At 42.7% G+C, this 16,903-nt stretch overlaps 1 protein-coding gene across 6 annotated transcripts in view; it reads right to left on the reverse strand.

The window, feature by feature from the left end:
• Fggy (FGGY carbohydrate kinase domain containing) overlaps window positions 1-15,509 on the reverse strand; it is a 368,123-nt gene extending 352,614 nt beyond the window's left edge. For 4 of the 6 annotated variants that reach the window (XM_038332754.1, XM_038332751.1, XM_038332752.1 and 1 more), the window contains exon 1: window positions 2,197-2,349. The gene's annotated coding sequence lies outside the window, so the exon portion shown is untranslated. Of the gene's footprint in view, window positions 1-2,196; window positions 2,350-15,395 lie in introns of those variants that run through there. The other 2 variants (XM_038332750.1, XM_038332749.1) reach the window with 2 other exon arrangements.
• Window positions 15,510-16,903: the final 1,394 nt, after the last annotated feature.

A 16,903-nucleotide genomic window follows, 5' to 3' on the forward strand; every position in this document is an offset into this window, starting at 1 on the left:
TAAATCTAGGAAAAGAACCTATCCTCAAGAAAGCCCTAACTTCGTGTGGAAAGTACACTGTAACCATTATAGCTGCCTCAAACTGTACCCTTGTCTCCATAGGATAGCCAGGGTCTGGCATAAAGTAGAGATTCAACAAGCCCTTGGGACCCAGGGAAGGAACTGAGTGTCGTAAGAGACCGTCATTAGGGGAATGATCAAAGGGGCTGTGTTCACTATGCATGCAATGCAATGCTAAGCAGTCTGTTTACATGCTACATCCTGATCCTGAAAACTACTGAAGGCACAACTACTGCCATCTTCATTTTATTTAAAGTCCTAGCTGACTGAAGCAATATACTCCAATAGTCCATGCAAACACTAAGTGAGATGGTGACCCACCCACTCTCAAGCCCCTAACCTGTCTTAAGATGCTCTGCTCCCTTCTGATGGTCTTCCATTACCAAAGGATGATTTGCCAAGGACTGTGTAAAGGGCCTTTGCCTGCTGTGTTGAGGTTATTAACTTAGAAGCCAGGCTGTCCACATTCAAAAACTGTCTTTCCACAACACCAGAGTGCCTCTGTGGAGCAATCCTCCAACTTCTATAAGTATTACTAGGCATCCTATGAGAAGCCAAGAGGCCTCTGGGAGCCAGGGAGGTGTTCTCCCAGCAGAACAAACCTCTACACAAACCTCCCAGTACATGTCTTTCGAAGAAAGAGATCCTAATTCATTCAACACGCATATTCACCGCTTCTCCATTCTTGTCTTAATCTCTTTGAAAGTTGTTTCCACACCTAGAGCCTAAAATCAAACAAGACTGAGCCCTTGAGCACCAGGATTCCCTGAAACCAGATCTGTATGTTATGAAGACTCTGCCGGGAGACTGAAGCAGGTCCCATGCCCAACCTACTCTGTGACCTTTGTCCCTGGGTTACAAGTACAGCTGTCTATCCTGAACTCCAAACTTAATCAGTACCCAAAGAAACAAAAACCTAAGAAACAAAGAAAATACTATTCCTTTTCTAATCAGGAAATAATATTTTCTAGTTGAAAGGAAATAATATTCCCTTTTGAATTGAAAAAAAAGGGGTGGGGATCCCCATTGTGTTGCTTGTTTCTATCAAGTGTTTACCGTACTACAGAGACTCTATCTATGAGGTTAGTGATCTGTCACTCACTATTTTATATCCCAATGGCAAGCGTAATCTGCCCAAAGCACACAGGCAGCAAAAGCCAGCCCCAGGATTTGAACCGCAGCCTACAATGCTGAGTTTGGGCCCCTTTTTACAATATTCAGCTAAAATTGAAAACCAAACCTTTGGTAATTTCAATAACAACAGCATATGCCACAAAAGCTGGTCTTTCTTGAGCTCTCCCCTGCTAATCACCTACCCGACTTCATGATTTTATTTGCTCCGTTCTGTAGCCCTCTCAACTGGGCAAAGGGAGAACCTTTTCTCAGGGAAATAAACAGAGGTGTTCGAAGGGCGACCCTAGGTAAGGCATAGCAGAGACAGAGACTATGATTCCAGGCCAGGTCAGGGCAACTCCAAAGAACGCTTTATGAATGATGAGGAGTAGAACTTAGGTTTCATTTCACTGTTGTTAGGCAAAGAACAACATGCTAGAAAACAAAACAAAGCAAAACAAAACAAAAACAGCTGTTTGGGGTGGGTGGTCGGGAAAGAAGAAGGCCATGACCACCGGATGGCAAAAGGAAAGAAAAAATAATGAACAGAAATTCAATCTGGGCTGCACACAAGTCCTAAGACATACCTAATATCTCAGTCTAGAAGATGCCTGAAAAATCAGGTCCTTCCAGGTCCCCAGCATGGGCTGCCCTGACTCCTGGCCCCTATTTATGATCAAAAGCGTGTTGCGTATGATAAATATTTATACAGTTCATGAAATCACCACCTATATAAACAATATCAGAAATGTGCCACAGGAAACCACACATTTCACAGCTGATTCCTCAGCAAATGTGCCAGCTGCTCAAACGCCACGTGAGGAAAGAAAAGAGAACTGGATATCAGGGCTGCTCTTTGCGAAACTACTTCAGCCATCCCTTAAGGTGGTAAATACTACAGTCTGCTAAAGCCAGCCCCTCAGGAATTGTGCTGCCCGTGTGCTCCCTTTTTTCCCCTTAAATAACCTAGTCACAGGGAGACTATTTCCCAGAGCCACATCCCCAGGGAGTGGGTGATCTTACCTCACCTTGGAGTCTGCTTCTTAAAGAGCCACTCCTCCAGGATCAGTTTAGTTAGTGACAGCCCACAGAAACCGTGTCCCAGGAGTGAAGAAGGAATTCAACGTCCTCTTTCAACAATGATCTTTGTACTCTACTGGCAACTAACTCATGGACTCCAGCCTCGTGCAACTTAATATTTGGTTACGCTGCAATCAGGTTTGGGTAAGACTGGGAGCTAAGAGAAGCCACAGGGAAGCCTGGACTGTCCACTTCTGTCTTTCAACAGGAAGGAGTCACCACTCCTGGGAGTGCATCTCACATGCCGAAGATGGTGAGAAAATTTTAAATGGTAAGGAATGGGTCAATACAGCAATAATACCTGGTTCTCTAGAGTTTCTGCCAGCAATATCCAGGAACAAGTGAGAGCGGCCTGCCAACAGGCACTTTCCCTCCTGAAGTGAAAGGAAATTACCTATGACTGATCTCCTCCTCAGCTTTGCAGCTCAGGGGACATAATTTTTAGAGCTGTCTGATTGCCAGGAGTAGCTCAAAAGAAATACCCCTGATACTTCGATTCCCAAGCCTGTGGAATTTGTGCCAACTAAACAATACCTTTTGTCCAAATTCACCTGTGACCTGGTGCAAACGTACAAGCAACGTAAGTGTGCTTTGGATGTGAAGTATGGATTGACCAGCATGGTGTGGCATTAAAGTGTTTCTCAACCTGTGGGTCACAACTCCTTTGGGAACAAATGACCCTTTCACAGGGGTCACCTGGAACACAGAAATTTGCATTGAGATTCATAACAGTAGCAAAATTACAGTTGGGAAGTAGCAGTGAGATAGTTTTCCGGTTGGGGTCACCGCAATATGAGGAACTGTATTAAAGGGTTGCAACATTAGAAAGGATGAGAGCCACTGTACTGAGGAGAAGGGACTAAGCACAGTCTCTCCCCAGACAGGGGCTGAGAAGCCCCAGGAAGGGAGCACAGGATTTTACCCATGAGCCATGCCCAGCACTCACCTATAGCACAGAGCCTGGTCCGGTGCAGGCGAAAGGAGGGAAAGGAAGAACAGGGAGAAAGAAAAGCAAAAATTGTCCTTAGACAACAAATAGCTACCAGAATTCCTGCCCAAGGAAAGCCCACAATGCAGAGAAGGAACAGAAAATGAAAATGTCAGTTCTCAGAGAGCAAGACAAATTCAAAATACTAAATAAAAACAAAACATGTAGCAACAAAACCATCTGTCTACAATGAAAGTCACCCATTCACCCCTTGAGTGATCAGTCACAAGCCCAACTGTGAAGACCTAAAGACACTGAATACCAGGGCCTCGCCTGTGAATCCCACAGCACAGAGATCGTCAAACCCCTTCCAGACACCATGCATCAAGAGAAAACACCACCCATCACTTTTATTGTTTCTGAGCTCAGCAGTTCTCCAGAGAAGCTCCAGGCAGGAACACAGACGTTATCCTAAGAAGAGATGCAGGGCTGCATCTGGCTGGGTCCTCCTTGGCATCTCTCTATCACCAAGGCACAAAGCAGAGAAGGTCCAGCCCAAGCAAGGAACTCATTCAGAAGCTGCTGGGTGGATGCACCACTGTGACAGAAAGAAAAGCAATGTCCTCATCCCAACGGGCTGATTTGGGGAAAGTCCTTTAACCCACGTCTCAAAATGATACAAATTCTGTACTCCACATGACTATTGGGAAGACTAAGAGAAGAGGTGAGCATAGAAAGGATTCAAAAGGGGGTAGTTCCTTTATAAATAAGAGAGATCCGTGGCCCTAGAGGACACAGAAGGAAAAATCGTCATAAACAGTACAGTGTCACCAAGATCCAGGGCCCAGCAACTCAAAACAATGCTCAGACAAACTCACCACAGCTCCCAGCACTACATCTCCTCCGGACTTCATGACCTTTTAATATGTATTGCCCAAATCAACAAAACCCAAAGTCTGCGCATCTCAAAGAACGGCTACACAGAGCAGCCATTGGAAACTGAAGCTGTGGCACACAATGGACTTCACAATGGACTTCAGACCATCACTACTGAATGTATTTTTAGGCACGTATCCACCATAAAAATGAAAAACCCATGACAGAGTTAGACCTAAGAAAACAATTAGCTTTACATCTCCTAAGTATATAGTGTCTATACTTATATTTATTATTTACCCTTCTTCCTTTTCTACACGTATACTATACCCACACATACATTTGTTTCTGTATCTATTATATGTGTGTGTATAATATATATATATATGAAATATTGGTTTGTGATGGTTTTTATTTGCAAGTTTTTTATACGAAAGTTTATTTAAAATACATATTACCTATTATTAGATCTTATCATTATACCTAAAATCTCATTTCACACACACAGACACAAAGCCCAGTAATTTTTTTTCTATGCCAGTATAAGACAGCAATGAAACTGAAAAGGGAATTATCCTGAATTGTGTAATAAGTAGTCTCATGTTGCTGTGGACTGGGGGTTTATGTCCTCTGCACGGTGTGCAGAGCCTTTAGGGATGAGATCAGGACACTCATACAAGGGGCCCAGGAGATACTTCAAGCAAAAAACCTAATGTGCCTAGTAAAACTGCAAATAGCAGTAAGCAGTTTCTCACTTTCTATCCTACTCAGCCTTTCTCCGAAGAATAGAGACCTTTGCTACTGGTGCAAGAGCTGGGATTCACACCAGAGGAGATCTCGGGGCTCTTCTAGGCTTTGAGGATCTTTCTGTTTTGTAAGGAGCCATTTATTTTTAAAAGATAAATGCAGGGTAACAGGAAGTGTTCCAGTTACTGTTTCTATTGTTGTGATAAAGGTTATGACCGAAAGCAGCTTGGGGAGGAAAAGGTTTGCTTGGCTTAGATATCTAGGATCACATTCCCAGAAGGAAAGCCAAGGCAGGGCTTCAAGGCAGGAACCTGGAGGAAGGAACTAAGCTGACTGCCAATTACTGGACCCTTCCTCACGGCTGGCTCAGTCTGCTTTCTTAACCAACTCAGGACCACTTGCCCAGGGGAGGCCCCACCACAATGGGCTGGACTCTCCCACATCTGTCATTAGCCAAGAAAATGCCCTACAGACTTGTCTACAGGCAACTGATGAGGCATTTTCTCAATTTAGGTTTATCTTTCCAGAAAACTCCAGTGTGGAGGTTTGAATAAGAATGGCCCCACAGAATCATATACTTGAATGCTTGGTCTCCAGTTGCTGGAGTGGTTTAGGAGGTGTGGCCTTGTTAGAAAAGGTGTGTTATCATATCATTATCTCTCTCTCTCTCTCTCTCTCTCTCTCTCTCTCTCTCTCTCTCTCTCTCTCCCTCTCTCTCTCCTCTACACACACACACACACACACACACACACACACACACACACACACACACCTCGTTTGAGGAGGCAATGTAAACTCAGCTTCTGCCCCAGCACCATGCCTGCCTGCCTGGTTATTGGCATTATTCTTCCATGACGGTCATGGACTAACCCTCTCAGTGAGTCACAAGTTAAATGCTTTCTTTTATTAGATGCCTTGGTTATGGAGTTTGATAAGCAATCAAATAGTAAGCTAATACATCTAGCAAGTGTCAAGTTGACAAAAACATGCCTGAGGTCGAATGAACGGTCCAGCTCCTAAGGTCGTCATGAATAAACCCCTCACTCATCAGGAGACAACCCAAACCTCACCAACAAACTTTGAACAAATGAAACTCTGGATCTGCCATGTCCTCTTAAGTAAAAATCCTGTTCATTATTTGTGCTGTCACCACCCCTCCTCCCCCTTCCTCTTGCCCTCCTCTCATATCTTCCATACAAACCTTGTGTTCTAAAACAGCCCTCGCCTGCTTATAAACCTTCTTATGTTTCACCCATGACTTTTGTAGCGGGGTGAAAAGCTATAACACCCACTACTGCATACATGGCTTCTCCCATTCACACACAGAGGGAGCTGAAACTGAAGGATCGCCCCTTGGAGAACATTTCAAGATCCAGTGTAGGGGGAAAAGACCATGTTCAAATTATGTCTAGAATCCCTACTACTGGTGAGGCCTCGGGCACCAATCAAACTTCCTTGACCCAAGTCTTTATTCTGAGGGGCATTCTCAGACAGTCATCATAAATTAGAAAGGCCTTCTGATTAGCAAATGCTGCCTTTACAGTCCTTATTTTATTATTTTTTTGTATGGGTGTTTTGCTTGCATATGTCTGTTGTACTGTGTGCATGTCTGATACCCATGGAGGCCAGAAGGAAACATCAAATGCTGTGCAACTGGAGTCACAAACGACAGTGAACCATTATGTGAGCGCTGAGAACTAAATCAGTGTCCTCTGGAAGGACAGACGGGACTAACAGCCAGGCCTCTTACCCTCTGAGCCATTGTCCTAGCCTGATAACATATGTCAATAAATCTTACTTCCTTATATTCACAGATAGAAACAACATAATATGGTAATAAGGGGGATTAATGAGTTGTGAGGTTGGAATGTTGTCAATCCATTAAGTAATCGAATAACTTGTTTAATAAAAAGAACTAAGGCTTCTCTTCCTCTAAAGAGTTCCAGAAGTATTATAATCAACAGTGGTGGTGTCAATGAGAACATCCCCCATAGGCTCAGATGTTTGAACACAGGGTGCACAATGGGTGGTACTGTTTGGACACACTATGGAAGCTTTAGCAGGTGCAGTCTTCGTGAAGGAAGTGCATCACTGGGGCGAGCTTTCAGAGCTTATACCCTGCCGGGTTTGCAATGCATTCTCTCTGATTTGTGATTAGAGTTGAAGATGTGGTCTCTTAACTTTCTGCTCTAAACTCATCCCTCCATGTCTTCCCCTGAACCTTCCCCGCTCTCCCCCAAGAGAGGGGGGTTCTTTGTGAAACAGTCCTATTTGTCCTAGAATTCAGTGCATAAACCAGGCTAACTTCGAACTCACAGAGATCTGCCTGCCTCTGCCTCCCAAAAGCTGGGATTAAAGGTGTGTGCCACCACCGCCCAGTCTTCCCCTGGAACATTAAACCAAAATAAACTCTTCTGTGAGTTTCTAACTTATAGCAACTAACACAGCAACCATTCTGTGTATACGGCACTCTTCTTTGTGACTGTCCTACTCCATGACAGGAAGCCAACTTCAACAGGAAGGAAGGGGGAGAGAATGGAGTCCATCCAGATGAGTATCCATGGACCCCTCACAGGGTCTCCCCTTCTCCAAACCCTGCTGACACCCATGTTCACCATAGGCCTGCATTGAAGATCTCCCATTGCCTAGAAGTAGGAAAACGTTTGAACTGGCACTAAGTGGGGTGGGTGTCCTAGCCTAAACGTGAAGCCATTTTATTTTAATTCCTGATGTGCCTTACAGCTACAAAATGGAAATGATAAGCAAACATGAATTACTTTCACATATACTCCTCTTTCTGGGAAATGAATTCCTGACCCTTATTTGAATTACGAATAACTTAAATATATATGCAGTTTCTCCCCTATCACTTTCCCCTCCAGGAGGCTGCTGTTGATTTGCTAACATAATTAACTACGAAATCATTTTCTACAGAACCAGTCCTTCAAAGTAATGCCATAATCATTAGCATTTTGGCCGAAATCCACAGGTTTTCCCAGAAAGTCACTCAAATTAAAACAGCAGAAGAACCCACCAACCTTAATGAGGATGCCAGACAGACATCTCGGGCAGCCTCGGGGAAAGCCACAAAATCCATTCTGCACAACAAAACTCCGGCCTCAGACAAAGGCCAGGATGGCTGTGGTCTCGTCTCATGTTTACCTGTCCATGAAGCGTGGACAGGATAGGTAGTGATATAAAAAGGCCCAAGGAGAAAGGCCTAAAGCAGTGTTTCTCAACCTGTGGGTCACAGGGGTTGTATAGCAGATATCCCGCATATCAAACATTTACAATACAACTCATAACAGTAGCAAAATCAGTTCATGAAGTAGCATTGAAATAATTTTAATGAGGAACTGCTTTAAAGGGTCACAGGATTAGAAAGGTGGAGAACTACTTTAGGCCCTAAAGGATCCCTTATTTATAAACTATAACAGCCTGCCACTTGTCAAACACGCCCATCAGGATTATCCCGGGCTAAATTACCAACATCATCAGGATTATCCTGGGCTAAATTACCAGCATAAATGCAGCTGGGATGCTGCTGCTTCACAGGCCCTCCTGTCTGCTCCTCTACTCTAGCCTTTAACCCCCGCCCCGCTCCAGATCATCCTCTTTATACCCCCACCCTGCAGAACTGCCAGTTTGCTGTCTGTGACCTTAGTGTTTCCTTTTCTGAAACAGAAATATTAATTGTACAGTTCACACAGAGAGAAATCAAACGAACATAAGCATCTCCAGCCTCACGAGCAGAGAAAGGTTATAAATGAAAACAATACTGAGATATAATTTCAACCTAAAAGATTAGCAGGCATTAAGACTCTGAAAATACCCACTTTCAGTTGCAGCACGGACAGGTACACTCTCCCCGGGACAGCAACTCACTCAGTCATTGGCGGAATGCTTTGGCAATACCTGTCAGCTTTCACCGTCTACCTTCACTCAACAGTTCCACTTCCAAGAATGGATGAAGCATTGGTTCACAATACAAAAATGTCCATTCTAATCCCTTTTACAAATGCAAGCGTACCCTTGCAAGAAAAAAAAAAGAGATTAGGGAGATTTTTTTAAGGCTAATATATTTAAAAAGAATAAGAAATAAGAACGACGGAAACATGCTGAATCATATAGTATTCACTTAAAAAGCAAATTCTGCCAAGCCTGGTAGCTCACACCTACAGTCTCAGCTGATATGAAAAGCTGAAGCAGGAGAATCAGTGTGAATCCAAGGCTAGTCTAAACCACTTAGTGAATTCCAAGCTAACCCTACAGAATGAGTCCCTGTTTAAAAGACCAAAATAAACCAGCAAGGAAACAAACAAAGAAGCTCTTAGATGATATGTTACAACCCCTTTGCATTGTCATGTAAAGGAATAGAGCCTTCAGTAGGCATGGTAGTGCTTATCTGGAACATTATTACTCAGGATGATCATGGGTGATTATTAGAGTATTATTAGAATGCTGTTCATGTTACCCTTGTCCTCAACAAGACAGCACAGAGACTAGGCAAGCCTTGCTGGTTCATAACATCAATGAATACTAAGTCTTCTATTTCCCTTCCCATTGATGAGGGCCCACTGGGTACAATATAACTAGATGAAATGAATCAATGGTCCACACATCTCATCATCACACAATAATACCAAAAAAATATGTTCTTGAAGCATAACCGCACACATGTAAAAAATGTCATGGGAAAATCCATTATTTTGTAGGCTCACTAAAAATTTGATGTGTCATTGAGGGGAGAAGAGAAGCAGCCCAGGAACCCTTACAAACTCAGTGAAGAGGGCAGTAACAGTCATCTTCCTCAAATCCATGTTCTTCCCTAGGAGTCCAGTAGAAAGCAATGTTCCCTGTGTTTTTAACAATTACATTCGCACGCACCAATGTTTTTCTTGACCTTATTTATTTTTAAGCTGGCTCCCACCTTGGATAAAAATATTCCTTATGAAGGTTTTCTGTGGTGACCAAGGATACCATGAACTTAACCCTAGCCAAAGGCCATGCTAATCTTGCCTACAATCCTGGAGTGCCCACAACAGCTGGACCCAGAACAATGCTTCTGTGAGGTGAGGGACCTTCCAAGGTCCCAAGGGGTCTTCAACAATCTGCTCTTCCCACCCATGTCACAAGGCAATTTTTTTAAAAACTTGTTAGACTTACTCTAACACCAAAGTTGCACATAATTCTATTATCTCAGAATTTGGTAAGCAAATTGAGTCTGATCTGTCTAAGTCACTCTTGATTTGAAAAACTTTTTCTACCTTTGACTTCCATGTCCCCCCCTCCCCCCACTTTCCTAGTATCTCTCCCATAGCCAGTTAGCAGAACCCAAGTGACTCAGTGTTTGGCCGTGTCTGCAGAGGGCTTTAGAACAGCTCAACCACAAATCTAGTTAGATAGCCAAGGATGAGCAATAAATTCAACCTAAATAATCAATCCTTTCCCCAGCCCTCCCTGAACCCAGCCCATACAAACAGCACTGTATAAGGATGCCCTCTCTCTGAACTCCACTGCATTGAGCTATCCTTGCTAAGGATGATTTCCAACTAAAGATTTCAGGAGAAAAGTATGTTTCGTCTGGATAAGAAATATAATTTTCCTGTATACATCAAGCCCAATTTTCCCCCAAACACACTATCCACTCTTTCTTTTGTTGACTCCATTGAGGTACAGGTCTACCATTCAGACTTCCAGGTAGGCAATCTGGCCTCATCTTTTGCATAGTTCCTTTTCTAAAACCAAATCTGTTTCTACAGCATCTTACATTTCCTTCTAAGACATGTCTTTTTCCATGATCCTCCTGGCCTTTTATAGGAAAGTTCTTCATTATTACTTCAAAATCCCTTCTTCACCTTCAAGTGGTTCCTTCTATATATTTTATTCAAAACTTGTAGTTCACAACTTCTATTTCCAACCAAAGTAAAGCTATAGGAACCATATAACCTACACTTTCATATCTAGTGTTGTAACCCACACAGTCCTAGGCAGAATACAAAATACTGCTCAGAGTCCAATTGACAAAGCATAAAACAAGATTCCAAAGGGTGAAATTGTTTCCAAATAACTTATACATGCCCCTCAACAAATCTCAAATGTATTCATAAAAATACAAGGGAAAAAATAGCCCTAATGGTGTAAATACATAGTGGCTACTACTACAAAAAAAAAAAAAAAAAAAAAAAAAAAAAAAAAAAAAAAACAAAAAAAAAAAACCCACAGGGCTGGGAAATGGCTCAGCAGGTAGGAGTATTTGTCACATATGTATGAGGACCTGAATTTGAATCGCCATCATCCAAGGTTTGTCTGTTTCTTTGTTTGGGGTTTCTGTTTTTTGTTTGTTTGTTTAAGGCCCAGCATTGTGCATTAATAATAGACAGATCCTGGGAACTTGAATCGTGGCTGAACTTCAAGGTCAATAAGACAGAGTGATAGAATAGGACACCTGATGTCCTCCTCTGTCCTTCAGACAAGCACTCATAGGCACATATATCTGCATGTATACATGTACACCCATACATGTACAGCCACCTCCCCAACACATACACACAAATTACCATGCCTACAAAGAAACAGGGGCAAAAAAGCCAAAGAGAACAAAGAAAAAAATAACTAAAATAATGGTCAGTGAGATAATATTGACACATACAATCAGTAATCAGAGGGGAAAACTGGCAAAACTGTATTTTGTTCCAAAAATCTAGAGAAAAAACAAGGTAAAGTTCAGAGGTAAGAAATGCAAAGAACATTCTAGGTTGCTGAAATTCAGAAACTAAGTAATGTCTGCAACGAAGAACTAACTCTATAAGATTCAGAATTCAAGCAAAAAAAATACTTGTGAACTTCAAGATAATACAATAGAAACTATCCAAAATGGAATTTAATATTATGGGGAGCAGTATGTGCAAATGAGTGGAGATGTCTGAGAAGGGAAACCCACTGTGCTGGGAACTGAACTTGGATCCTGTGGAAGACCAGCAAGTACTCTTAAACACTGAGCCATCTCTCTGGCCCCAACAGAAAGATTAAAGTGGAAATACAAAATAACTTTAGGAGGTCAAAGAACATATGAAATGGGAGTTGTTAAAGGATGTAAGAAAAAGCAAAGAGTCAACAGAAATATTAGAAGATACAATGACCAAAACCTCTCCAGATAAGATGAATGCCCACAGATCAATCTGCTGCAGGCAAACTATCATTGGTACTTTCTTCCTAGGTGATGTAATAGATGATGTAATAGTTCCCAAAGAAGAAATGGGGCAAGAATGCTACTTTAAATTAACAATAGCTGAAAACTTCTCAAATCCTGTGAAAAATGTGGATATTTAGGTACGCGAGCCTGAAAGGCCTACAAAGATCTCAGACATGCTCTATCCCAAGAGGACTACTTAGGTATATAACTATATTGTCTAAGTAAACTTTTTTGAAAGTAGCAACAGAAAAAAGAATTTCACATACAGAGACAACCTCCATTGGAATACTAGTGCATTTCTCAGAAGAAACTTTACAGATGGGACGACAGTAGAATGACAGAGTCAGTGCATTTTTTTTCCTTTCTAGATAAAAATCCAGCAAAAGTGTCTTTTATTAATGAACGAGAGATAAACAAGAAAACTAGACCTGGGAATGCATCATCCACTGGTAGATCCGTCTGAAGGAGACCTAAGCAGGGTCTTCAGGTTAAAACAAAAGGATCATAATGAATAACATAATAATAGGTTACAAGAAAAACTCACTGGTAAGGCAGACATAGAGTCAGTGTCAGAATACACTAATAGTATAACAAAGGCAAGCAAATAATTTTGAACTCCAGTATAACAGCTACTAGACGACAAAAGCATTAAAAATAACAACCATAATAATTTAGTAATGGACGCACACTACATTAAAGAAGTAAATTGTGACAGTTTTCAGATGTGGTTCATCTGGAGATCCAAAGTACAGCATGGTGATAGAGTTGGCATTATATTCTTGAAATTTGTTCACAGATCAGAATATAAAAACTTTTATCACCAAAGAAAAAGGATGCTATATCAAATGTTACATGTGTTAGCTGGTTTGCCTGTAGCAATTATTTCAAAATGTACACATATATAAAACATATCGTTTAAATTGACTAGTTTTATTCTGCCTCTCCCAGCTTTAGTTAATATACATATCTATGGATTTATTATCTATATATTACATATTATATATAAATCTATAATATTATCCATAATACTATAATCTATAATATTAAAATAATCTTATAATCTATAATCTTATAATCTACCATATTATCTGGAGATATGTATATTAACATATACTATTGGTATATCTGTGAGAATACTCCCAGAGAGGATTAACTGAGAGCAGACCTAACCTGGACATGGATGGCACCCTCTCATAGCCAGCATGATGAAAGAGGAAAAGAGAGGGAGCCCACTCGTGAAGCATATTCTTTTTCTTTCTCCCTTTCTCCCCTCCTGGCCACTATGGTGTGAAGTGTTCCTACGACGGTGAACTGACACCATGAGCCAGAATAACGTTTCCTCCCTTCAGTGGTTTTCCTCCTGGGTCTCTCACAGCAACGGGAAAGCCTAAGAAGCACAGATCCCTTGTCCTTTAGATCAAATGGCTTTGGACTTGCCACCCCTCACACACAACTTCAGGCCCAGATGACTTCATTGTGGAGTTCCGCTAACCAGAGAGAGGATAGATAGATTAACTCCACATCCTCCAGAATACCAAGAAGGAAAAAGCACTCCCTAACTCACTCTGTAAGACCAAAAGTTAGTCAGAGAACATAACTCAGAAAACACAAGAAAGGAAAATTATAAATCAATATCCATGATTAAGATCTCAGCAAACAGAATCTAAACTATACAGTTAATTGCATGTCAGTTATTCCTCAACAGAACCTCCTACTAACTATGACACCACCTCTCTTCCTGTGACCGGCGTCAGTGTTAAGTGATGTCTATGTACAGCCCAGGAAAACAGCCATTTCAGACCCTCTCATTGCTGGGAATCCAAAGATAGGGCTTTGCTGCAGTGGTGGAGGTGGTGTTGGTGGTGTTGGTGGTGGTGGTGGTGTTGGTGGTGGTGGTGGTAGGTGGTGCTAGTGCTGGTTCTGGTGGTGGTGGTGATGGTGGTGGTGGTGATGGTGGTGGTGGTGGTGGTGGTGGTGGTGGAAGCGGTGATGGAGGTGATGGTGGTGGTGGTGATGGTGGAGGTGGTGGTAGAGGTAGTGGTGGTGGTGATGGTGATGGTGATGGTGGTGCTGGTGGAGGAGGTGGTGGTTGTGGTGAGGGTGGAGGTGGTTTTAAAGATAGAGCAATTGCTGTGATTTTATGTGAAAGTTTATAAAAAAGAAACTAAATTCCAGAAGACATGGCTCACAACAAAACTCATCAGAGCCTAGATGAGAGCTTGGCCTCCTTCACAAGGACACTCCACCTTCTGGGTTATTCCTACCCCCGACATGCCTGATTTGACTTTCTAATCCTATGTCACCACCCCAAAATCATCTGCAGACCCTCCCTCTCCCCTATTTTCCACCCCCAGGCACCATAGCAGCAGGTCCTCTGGGGCTCCAGCTCCCACAGCCAGGCCGGAAGTCACTGAGTCCAGACCAAGCATGAGGACGGCACTAACAGGAGACTCCAGAACGCAGAGTGGAGTGTCAGCACCCCCAGCTAGCAACTGAATAGGGAAACATCGGGACTCACACTTTGCTCACAGTAAAGACCAGAAACCCTTTTTAGAAGAGCAAGAAAATCAAACAAATGGCAAATCTACCATTTAAATCGAGCCACAAACTAAGCCTTTAATTCTTCCTCACTGATTTGCTACTTAAAAGCAAAATCTGGTGGGGCTTTTCAACTCGCCCTTCACACATAATCTAAGAATGATGGCCTTTCAGCACCTATGGCCATAACTAGACGTTTAATTAAGAGAAAAAATAGTGCTAAGATATAAGCAATGCTTCAGTGAAGAGCCAACGGCAAGGGAGTCTTCCCCCCCTCCCCCCGCAATGCATCACCTCCATCCAGAAATGGACATGAAGTTCATAAAAATGAAAGATCCCCCTAGACCCTTCCTGGCCTACATCTCACAAGATGGCATTACCCCACCTAAACTGAAATACACCTCAAATATTACCTATGGCTGCTCAGCTTCTAAAGCCATAAACAGCACCTGCCTTTAGAAAAAAAAATAAAAAACAACTTTGCATTTTGAAAAGAAAGAAAAAAAAAAACTTGCATAGCCAAACCTGAAAGACTAAAAATGTCTGGAGAATTGTCTGCAAATTGTGGGGCCTGGGGAGAAAGAAAGAAAATTATTTTATTAACAGTATACCGGTCAGAGTGAGAGGGCTTTAAGCCCCAGACATCTGTGGGGCAGTCTTGGGGATCCAGCAAAGGCTGTACTCTCCCTTGGGCAGGACACCTCACCAGAAGACATAAGAAAGTGGGTCGCCAGCCAATGCTTTGGCGGCTGTGAGACCCAAAGGTGAAGGAGGGAAACACCTAAGAGGCTGGAGAAGCTTTTCCTGGAGGAGCCGGCGGAGAGCGTGTCTGCAAGAGTCCCTGGGAGGGTCACTTACTTGTCCAATATGAAATCACATTCTAGCTAGCAGGCCAGCAGGCCACCACACACAGCCGCAACGCACGGAGCGGGGCGGGCCAGGCACGCTGTGACTCCGCCTGCTCCGTTCCAGCCCCTCCAGATGCCTTTGTAAAACGCACCCTGATTGGTCTTTTGAAACAGGAGCCAGGAATGGCCAGTGCTTGTAAACCCTGCCCCTTCCCTCTATGGTGCAAGTCCCGGTTCGCAAACAGGTTCAAACTCCTCCCTCGATCGCTCTCTGGCTTTTAAAGGCGCCTCGGACGTGGAGTCTAGCCTGTCCTAGAGATCCACACTGAATGACAGACACCCTGGTTTATCCTACAGTATGTGATGGCTCTTTCCAGTCGCCCTCGCCCAAGCACCGCTGGTGTAAGCTTACAAGTCCTTGAACCCTTTGTGCCCGGTCCTAGTCAGCTGCTTTACAGGAATTCTCTAGCTTTATCCTGTGGAGCCTTTGAAGTAGAGATTACATTGTAATTCTAGATGGGTGATGAACCCCCGCCTTTGAGGAATTAACAGGCTGGTTAATACTGTCCTTTCCAATAAACTCTGTGTTATCCATCTTCATCCCTCTGGGGATACTGAGTCCAAAACCTATTTGACTTTTTTTTCTGGGACAAATACCAATAGTAATGAGAATACCAACCCGAGCTCTAGTCAGTGCTGTTTCCTAGGTTCCTAGAGTGAGGGAATTTGGAAGACTTTAGCAATACGGTATCCAAAAGCTTTCACACTCTACAAACAAACAAACAAACAAACAAACAACAAGAACAAAAAAAAAAAAAAAATGAGGCGTGAAAGTGGGGAGTTTTCCAAGACTGTGAAGGGCAAACTTTCTTGATAATTAACAGTGACTTCCTTAAATGGATCCGATGTGTTTATTTATTGTGTTAAGACTACTGTCCACACAACCTGAGATTAAACAAGTGATCTGTCCTTGTCATACAGGTGAGAACCTATCTTGGTGGGGCTGAGGCTAGGATTAGACCACTGCCTTTGTCCTGAACCCTGCTGGAAGTCTTGTGTTGGAGTTTTTCCACTACACCGTGATTGTTCGCTTTGTCTTCCCAACTATTCAAAGAACTGGCTGTAGAATCTCAAGGGTCTGCTGCTTAGTGATGTGGATCAGGTGTACAACAGGGATGACTGTAAGACCTGGCTGTCTTTCTTTTCAGAGCATTACAAAGAACCAATTAAGTACCAGGCATACAGATATTCTGCAAAAGGTTGGATGCTTTATACGCATAATACATTGCCCCAGTTCTTCCTGAGTAGAATCCAGAAATGGAACATGCCTGTTGCATCATGAACCACACTTGGAGGTGAAAGTGTGAAGGGTCTCCTCTTGGCTAAAGATAAATTAGTGTGTTGGCCAGTATGGACAGCTGTTTCTAGGTTTTGGGGTATCTGAGTTTTTGTTTGTTTTCTCTTAAATAGCCAGTACTGTCAGTAGTAAATCGCACAGTGACTAGAACTCCAAGAGCC

The sequence above is a fragment of the Arvicola amphibius genome, chromosome 6 (assembly GCF_903992535.2).
Source record: "Arvicola amphibius chromosome 6, mArvAmp1.2, whole genome shotgun sequence".
Lineage (NCBI taxonomy): Eukaryota > Metazoa > Chordata > Mammalia > Rodentia > Cricetidae > Arvicola > Arvicola amphibius.